The following is a 10125-nucleotide window of genomic DNA, read 5'->3' on the forward strand; positions in this document are numbered from 1 at the left end:
TTGTATTCATTGTGTTATACAACACTCCCATAAGAGGTGTCAAATGTTGGGTCATCATCAGCATCATTCATTTAAGAATAAGTTTGTACTGTTTTATTACTAAACGCTGCAATACATTTTTCTTCTTCTTTTTTTTTCTTCTACTGTCATTCACAACTTAACTGCCTAACTTTTTGTTTAAACCATGTTTGAAAATTAGTTACTTTTAAGTTGAACATAAATAAAAACTATGATGAATTTGATTTTTTTTTTTTAATTTGATTTTCCCAAAGGTTAATTACAATGGATGCCTCAGTTCTCCAAGGTTAAGCTTGTTGTATTCATTGTGTTATACAACACTCCCATAAGAGGTGTCAAATGTTGGGTCATCATTAGCATCATTCATTTACTAATAAATCTGCTATGCTCTACTAAACATTTATCTTCCATCTTCAGTGGTAAACACTTGTCCTCATTACTGTAAACCAACTTTTATTCGCGTACGATTTACTTTGGTAAATTTCGTGATCAACTAAAATTGCTAAAGTTAATCTCCGCGAATTATTTTCGATACATTTGTATGGCTGTATAGTTCAAAAATGCTCTGTTAGCATTATGATGATGATATTTGTTCAGAAGTAAAATATCTACATTCAAACTAAATAAACAACTCAAACTGATAATCCCAGAACGTTGACATCCGCATGAGACGGTGTTTGTGTCGGCCGCCATGACATGTCGGGCGGAAATCATTATCGGTGCATTCGTTTTGTTTCAGTGAGGTGACAAAAGGGCTCATTTCAGTTCCAGAGTTATTTTTTTATCTCAAGTATCAAAATTTTGAGTTATGGTATCCTTTTTAGCTACGTATAGTAGATGTTGTTTTGTTTTGTTTTAACTAGACTATTACCAACATGTTTACCCAAAGACAACCTAAGGCATACTGATTGTCACCAATACTGGCAGATTCCATTGTTTATTATAAATAGGAAAACTTTATGTATTTTAATATTTTTATGGTATTTTACATGCTTTAATATTCTCCAAATCTTATTCACTGTACACAATTTTAAAGGGCCCATTAAAGCATTAAAAACAAAACAATGCCTCAGTTCTCGAAGGTTAAGCTTGTTGTATTCATTGTGTTATACAACACTCCCATAAGAGGTGTCAAATGTTGGGTCATCATCAGCATCATTCATTTAAGAATAAGTTTGTACTGTTTTATTACTAAACGCTGCAATACATTTTTTTCTTCTTTTTTTCCTTCTACTGTCATTCACAACTTAACTGCCTAACTTTTTGTTTAAACCATGTTTGAAAATTAGTTACTTTTAAGTTGAACATAAATAAAAACTATGATGAATTTGATTTTTGATTTTTTTTTTAATTTGATTTTACCAAAGGTTAATTACAATGGATGCCTCAGTTCTCCAAGGTTAAGCTTGTTGTATTCATTGTGTTATACAACACTCCCATAAGAGGTGTCAAATGTTGAGTCATCATAGGCATAATTTGTTCAAAGCATCCGTCTTCTGTATTTTGAAATGTTTTTCATTCCTAGTTATATTAGATAAGAACTTGTGCATAATGCATTTTACATTTTAGACTATTGATTCACCAACGGTCAAAAACAGTCTCCTTGAATTCATAATTTAGATTTTAAATGATTAAATCAATAAATCTGTGCCATGTGCTCACAAGATAAATGGCTGTTTATACCGGTAATAAGAGTTGCACATGTATGATGGAACCGCAAGTCTAGGCTTGTCATGGGCATCAGACATAACAAGTACTACTGACCAGAAAACATTTTAATATTATAGTTTTTATATATTAATCAAAATTGATCAATTTATACTTTATGCTTTTTTTGTTAGTTTGTTTAATTAAATTTATTAAGAGCCAGGGTCACAGTTTATGCTATCAACACTTGCCTCAGTTCTCCAAGGTTAAGCTTGTTGTATTCATTGTGTTATACAACACTCCCATAAGAGGTGTCAAATGTTGGGTCATCATCAGCATCATTCATTTACTAATAAATCTGCTATGCTCTACTAAACATTTATCTTCCATCTTTAGTGGTAAACACTTGTCCTCATTACTGTAAACCAACTTTTATTCGCGTACGATTTACTTTAGCAATTTTAGTTGATCACGAAATTTACCAAAGTTAATCTCCGCGAATTATTTTCGATACATTTGTATGGCTGTATAGTTCAAAAATGCTCTGTTAGCATTATGATGATGATATTTGTTCAGAAGTAAACTATCTACATTCAAGTTAAATAAACAACTCAAACTGATAATCCCAGAACGCTGACATCCGCATGAGACGGTGTTTGTGTCGGCCGCCATGACATGTCGGGCGGAAATCATTATCTGTGCATTCGTTTTGTTTCAGTGAGATGACAAAAGGGCTCATTTCAGTTCCAGAGTTATTTTTTTATCTCAAGTATCAAAATTTTGAGTTATGGTATTCTTTTTAGCTACGTATAGTAGATGTTGTTTTGTTTTGTTTTAACTAGACTATTACCAACATGTTTACCCAAAGACAACCCAAGGCATACTGATTGTCACCAATACTGGCAGATTCCATTGTTTATTATAAATAGGAAAAGTTTATGTATTTTAATATTTTTATGGTATTTTCAATGCTTTAATGTTCTCCAAATCTTACTCACTACACAAATTTTGAAGGGCCCAGAAAAAGCATTAAAAACAAAACAATGCCTCAGTTCTCCAAGGTTAAGCTTGTTGTATTCATTGTGCTACACAACACTCCCATAAGAGGTGTCAAATGTTGGGTCATCATAGGCAATATTTTAAGATATCTACATAGTAAATATGGTCATTTTTACAAAATAAGAAAAGAGGTTTTTAAACATTACAAATAATAATAAAAGAGTTATATGCCAGCTATTTGGTTTTTAGTCTGCTAACATTAATTTCAAATTAAGTCCCCACTCCAGCTATTTCAAATTTCTTCATGAGGTATTATATTTGCTATTAAAAGACAATCGTCAGCAGCAGCACCTTAGGGTTATCCCATCTGACATTAAATAGTAAGGTTTACATAATGACTATAACAAAGTAAAATCTGAAGCTTTAAAGTTTTCAAAAGATTGCTCATCTCAGTTAAGTACCGTAACTTTATTGATAACACTTGTCCTCCGACATTCATTTGAGGGATAAGTTGTTTGTCATCACCGATGAGCTGGTCTTCTTTTACAAAAAGCTCAGAAAATGTTTAACATCTAGAACATACAGTTTAGTTTGAATTTAAAAATAGAGCTTATTCTTATCAAAACACAATCTTTAAGTTTCTCAGATACTTTCAATATGTCTATTTGTAATACTTTCAAAGAACAGACTTTAATTGTCATACCAAAAATCAATATTACTTGTTAGTTTATACAAAACAGGATATCCTTTAATTCTCAAAATTAATTAAAAAAAAAAAAAAAGAGTATATTATCTATTCTTGATCTATATAGCATGAATCTGCTGCATGATATACCTAAAACGCCAAATTAATGCCTCAGTTCTCCAAGGTTAAGCTTGTTGTATTCATTGTGTTACATAACACTCCCATAAGAGGTGTCAAATGTTGGGTCATCATTGGCATAATTTCAAGATGTATACATGCATGTTAAAAGGAAACAAGCTACAATATCAAAATATTGAAGAAATTTCCAAACTTACAAAGAGAATACACACTGTAAGTGTTTGTCTGCTATTCAGATGGTTATAGTCTGCTAAAATCATTAACATTAAACTAGTTTACAATTCTTTGCATTAATGTTGTGTTATTTTTGTTAATATTCTAAATATTTTAAACAGACATCAGCAGCACTTCAGGGTTTATTGAAATGGACAATCAACTGACATCACGAAAGAGTTTATTTACTTCTTGACTATAATAAATTTATGGTCAGAAACTTTCCAGTTTTCCAAAGATTGCTCATCTCAGTTAAGTACCGTAACTTTACTGATAACACTTGTCCTCCGACATTCATTTGAGGGATAAGTTGTTTGTCATCACCGATAAGCTGTTCTTCTTTTACAAAAAGCTCAGGAAATGTTTGAATTAACATACAGTTTAGTTGGAATTCAATTATATATAGTGTTGGAAGTATGACAGAAAAAAATAATTGATTAATCAGACGTTAGTTCGATGTATTTTGTGATTTCAATAAAGTATTGATTGAATAATGAATATATTTACTGGCTTTGTACAACTGTAATTTTAACAGGACGTAAATTAATCAAACAAACAACTGCAATTCTTTGTGTATTTTGGTTTACAAATTCTTAATTTTTTTCTTTCATAGGACTTCATAGTATGCTAAATATATATATAATCGTTTGCTTGTAACAGATGTAATACCTTTATCGTTTTGAACATTAATTTTGTAGTGACAATGTTTTAACTGATTGTCTTTAAGTTGTCTATTGATTGAAAATTGTCAATTTTTAGAGACAAAAATCATCCCAAATAACAAACTTCTTCTTTATAAAACAAATCTTCTACAGTACATAAAATATTTCAATAAAGAAATAGTTCATAGAATAGATACATTTCCTCAAAAATATTTTACAAAAGCTTATTTTCATAATATCTTTACAATGTCAGATATATGGAGCATGTAACACTAAAAACATCAAATTAATGCCTCAGTTCTCCAAGGTTAAGCTTGTTGTATTCATTGTGTTATACAACACTCCCATAAGAGGTGTCAAATGTTGAGTCATCATACGCATAATTTGTTCAAAGCATCCGTCTTCTGTATTTTGAAATGTTTTTCATTCCTAGTTATATTAGATAAGAACTTGTGCATAATGCATTTTACATTTTAGACTATTGATTCACCAACGGTCAAAAACAGTCTCCTTGAATTCATAATTTAGATTTTAAATGATTAAATCAATAAATCTGTGCCATGTGCTCACAAGATAAATGGCTGTTTATACCGGTAATAAGAGTTGCACATGTATGATGGAACTGCAAGTCTAGGCTTGTCATGGGCATCAGACATAACAAGTACTACTGACCAGAAAACATTTTAATATTATAGTTTTCATATATTAATCAAAATTGATCAATTTATACTTTATGCTTTTTTTGTTAGTTTGTTTAATGAAATTTATTAAGAGCCAGGGTCACAGTTTATGCTATCAACACTTGCTTCAGTTCTCCAAGGTTAAGCTTGTTGTATTCATTGTGTTATACAACACTCCCATAAGAGGTGTCAAATGTTGGGTCATCATATATAAGCAAGTTCAACTAGTCTGTTTCATTCAAAATAATTCAAATCTTACTGTAACTTATAAACAGTTTAGCAAGCATCATTGATATGGACAAGTTAACAACATATTCAATGCTCAATTATGCCGGTTAACAAAGTACATGTACAATTAATTGTTGATTAGTCACAACTTCAGATGATTAATCTCTGAAGATTATACCTATGTACAGAATAAATTTTAATTTTGTAGTCTATTTCTTTGGGCCAAACCTACCTTTAAACTTTAATATACAATCCATGACAATATGATCTAGAAAGTCATAACCCCAGTATTGCAATCATTTATCATCATACTTTTACATAGCTATTTTTTGTTATTATTTGATAAGTTTTGTTTGAATTAGTTTCAAAACAATGAAATACAAACTGGGCAAAATGTGCTGTATTGGAAGTATCAAATCATAACGATACATAAATATAATTTCATTGCTTGATATTATACACACCTGGAGGGAGGGACTGTCTCAGTTTCTCTGCCTTATCTTTATCATTGATGACCAATGTATACAGGTAGCGGCTGCATCGCACCTTGAATTTGACGTTGTCCCTGTTCTTCTTGATTTTAACAGCTGTAAAATATGGAAGATATGAAGAGGGGATTGAAAAATATTTCAATACTTCAACGAGCTAGAACTTTGTCTTACAATCATATTGCTTACTTCAGTTCTCCAAGGTATGTAACTAGTCATTGTGTTCAAACACTCCAACAAAAGGTCTCAAATGAATGTCATCATCAGCAAGCACCGAAGTATGTGAATACTTACAACTAGAACCGAGAATATTTGTTGAACAGGGTTTATTCCAATCCATTCGACTCAACAAGAGTCTCATCCCTATCCAACAGCACCTCTTTCCCCTTTTCAATACCTCAATTTCATTTAAACTTGGAACTGAAAATCGCTAATGATACTATAATAATTTTAAATCGTGAATACGAGTATCTGTCATACTTGTAACTTGTTTTGCAAATGGATTTGTGGCTTAGACACACTCCCGTAAATGACTGTCATTAGTGAGACAATCGATCCAATAGGTCATGTACAAAAACAGATACAAATCTTTATCATTTACTTGAAATGCCAGACTGTTACTCGAACAGGTTGGGTACACTCCCATGTATGCAGGATAGTCCTGCATTTTAGCAATAGTCCTGTATTTGAGGGATAATTTTGTTACGCAAAAGCAGGATTCTGTGAAATGAAAATGGATAAATGACTGTTACTCAAATGCAGGACTATCCTGCATATACAGGAGTGTCCCGGGGATCCCCAACCTGAGCTAAGTGCAACTTATTCAATTGGCCCACTGTCCAGTTTTCTCAATTTTCTTATCCTTTTTTGTGCATTGGGTGCTTATTGGGTTGACTAATGTGTAAATTAGTTACTTACATTTGGCATCCTTCCTTCTTGCTGTAAGAAGGAAGTCCTTTATCTCCATTATTTGTTTGGGCTATTAGAAAAATAATAACATATATATATTAGATATATCGAAATGCTTGAAATCAATTATCTTTGTAATTTTATTTATCAATGATATACTAAACCAACTCATGACCATGGCAAATTGATAAAGATCATGAGTCTTGCTAAAATGTAACTGTATGCATTTTCAAGTCAATGTTTCTATAATTTATATATTTTTCCATCAGATTGACTCTCTTTGGTTTCACATGTAATTGATTCAATAATGCATAAATGATATTAATTCATTTTTGCCGCGATATGCTGTTTCATCCTTCTGTTATAAAACTGTTACGACATTAACCACAAATAATCTATGTCATCTTTGTATTGAATAGACTTAATTTGGCTGCATATTGTTTTCTCACCATCTTGACAATGGATGCCTGGAGTAACCAAAGCTGTAAGAAAAGAAAACAAAATTAATATCAAAATAACTATATCATGTGAAAGTCAAGCTTCCTATAAGAAAACAGACTGATGCGACACTAACATTTACACTTTTTGTACAAACAAGACGACATTAAACATGTCAGGAACAAAGATTCCACAAATTGGCCCACTATATTCCATACAATATTTATCCACTCTATTCTAATATTTAATAGTACAATTTTCCTATACGTTTGAAAAAAACAACATATCAATTATGATGAACAGAACGCATTCTCATCGGTTGTATTGCTTTCGTTTGCCCGTTCTCTTCAAATCACGGGCGCCGAATCAATTAATTGCACTTTTAAAATGTACCACAAGTCTTGATGAAAATAAATATGATATAAGCCTCGTTGAATTTCTGATTGAAAACATCCGTGGACTACCCATGAATAACCGAATACAGTAATACAGACGATGTAGATGTAGACTACTAGACCACTGGTAGTTACCCGTGTTTACATATACTCAGGGTATAAAAAGCCTACTCAAATCATCAAAATATCCATTATAATTCTCAATTTGTTGAGGACATCATCTGAGATATTAGAATGGTTTATTTATTCCAACTATTGTCGCGACATATAGAAGATGGTGACAGATTTGGCAATGGATTCGATTTTTACCCTGCTTTTTCTCAATGGCTGAGGCGGAAAAGGAAGTTACAAAGGGAGGTAAGTCTAAGACAGCGGTATGATTTATGATTAAACCGGCTCTTCAGGTACTAAAGGTACTCAATAGTTAGAAAAATTAGTTAGTTGATAGGTTCTTTTTGTTGCAATCTGCATATCATTATACTTTAAAAATGTATCTAACATTAACATGAAATGTATTTTCAAAAGAATCCATATGTGTTTTTGAAAGAAAAATAAAATTCGGTTGATGAAGCCCTGTGATTGCGGTCTTTAAAAAAAAATGAAGTTACAGTAAGTCTAACACTATTTGGAACAAATGGAATGCAAATAATTATAAAGGTCAATCAAAGACAAAGCAATACATTTAAAATAATATCTAAATGATCTATCTGATTTTACGGGAACTTTAAAGTTAAAGTTTTATTTGAGGGCATTAAATCCATTTATAAACAAATCTGGAATATGAGATGTCCCACAAAATCACTAGTGAAGTTAGAACACTGAACATCATGTAATAAATATTAACCGATTTACTTCAAACTTGGTAACAAGGTTGAATGCCTTAAGTGCCTGGCCAGGTTCGATCAACTCTTTCAGCGGATGTTATTTATCAGAGTTATGGCCCTTTAATTTACTACAAATGTCATTTTTCTGCAGTTTCCGTGTAATAACTAACAAATGTTTAAACTGATATTGTTAAAACTTTGTAACAAAGTTAAATGCCTTAAGGGCTTAGCCAAGTTCGATCGTCACTTTTGGCAGATCTTAATTAGCATAGTGATGGCCCTTTGATTTAATTTAAAAAAAAAAAAGCTCATGAAGTTGCGTGATTTGTTTTGTCAAATATGTTTTCCCTTTACATTATATGAAAATCAAATCAATCAGCGAGTACATAAGATCCCAATGAACAAGTATGTGTACGTTTTACCAGCATTGCATGGACGATATATTAGAACGTAGCGTACGCCAAATTTGTCCTACGACTTCACAATTTTAAGAGGAACTACGAGCTAATCAGATTGAACCACGAGCTGACTACATAACGGGCAAAATAATAAAAAAAAAACAACTAATCATACAGGCAGGTTTAGCGGACTATAGCGCACCATGATAGAGATGCAGCAACAACCAGTTAAGACAATCGAGGTAATACTAGCTTCCTTCGATGTAAAAAGCGGCAATTGAGCACATTTAAGATAAAAAAAACTTTAACACTTACTAATCCAATCAAACCTTTCGGTTTTTGTAATGATCTCTGGTTCTTTCTCGGACGTCATGCTTCAGTGAGATAACACTACAAATGGGGCAAAAGATCCATTTCGACTCTATCACAAAGAGACACAACACAAATATACTGCAATCTCCCAGAATGCAGAAAAGTGATTTATATTAATTATGAGGTTCAGATTATATATATACGTCAACATGCATGAAACAATCAAGAGTTTGAAGATCGTGGCGCCCACCGTTGAACGATCTATGTTGAGTAAAAGAAGAGAGGGATGCATTCTTTCTTCTTCTCTTCCTTTGCAACATTTTATGTATACAGGAAACTACACGGACATACAAAGTCAACAGAACCACAAAAAATGTATCCATTATCAAAATCCAAACCATGCATGTTCGTTACCAGATTTGGTTGTGACAGGTAGCATATAAAGACCACTTTTTAGGACCCAAGATGGCCAATCACATTTTGACTTTGATATAACCAAGACCAATTGGTAATAAAGACCACTTCAACCACTTTTTCTTTGTCGCAAGATGGCCGACTGGCAGCCTTCTTGGATTTTATAACAATTAAGTTGTTGTCGCTTCTTCTTACATGTACTGAAAGATTTTGCTGGAACTTTTTAGAATATCAAGTGGTATAGTATTTAAAGACAGGTTTGACTGATGAAATAAGTGAGCCCACATTTCAAAGAACTCTTTGTATATTCTAAAAAGTTCCAGCAAAATCTTTCAGTACATGTAAGAAGAAGCGACAACAACTTCATTGAATTATAAAATCCAAGATGGCTGCAGGTCGGCCATCTTGAATATTGATTGGTCTCAAAATGCAATGAGCGTAATGGTACCACAGAGAACCTATGAAAAAAAATGTATATCTATAAACCCCAAATAATCATAACCTTCTAAGAAACTCCAATTGTCGAAACTCAAGACTGAGTGCCTACATTTGTATGTTTTCAGATCGGTCCCAAAATGCAATATTAATAACTGTAAATAGCTAGCAAGGATACGTCCTTGATAGCTAGGTACCACGGGGACATACAAAATTTTTAAGTGAGACTCATATATATACAT

The sequence above is a fragment of the Argopecten irradians genome, chromosome 5, assembly GCF_041381155.1.
Source record: "Argopecten irradians isolate NY chromosome 5, Ai_NY, whole genome shotgun sequence".
In the NCBI taxonomy this organism is placed as follows: domain Eukaryota; kingdom Metazoa; phylum Mollusca; class Bivalvia; order Pectinida; family Pectinidae; genus Argopecten; species Argopecten irradians.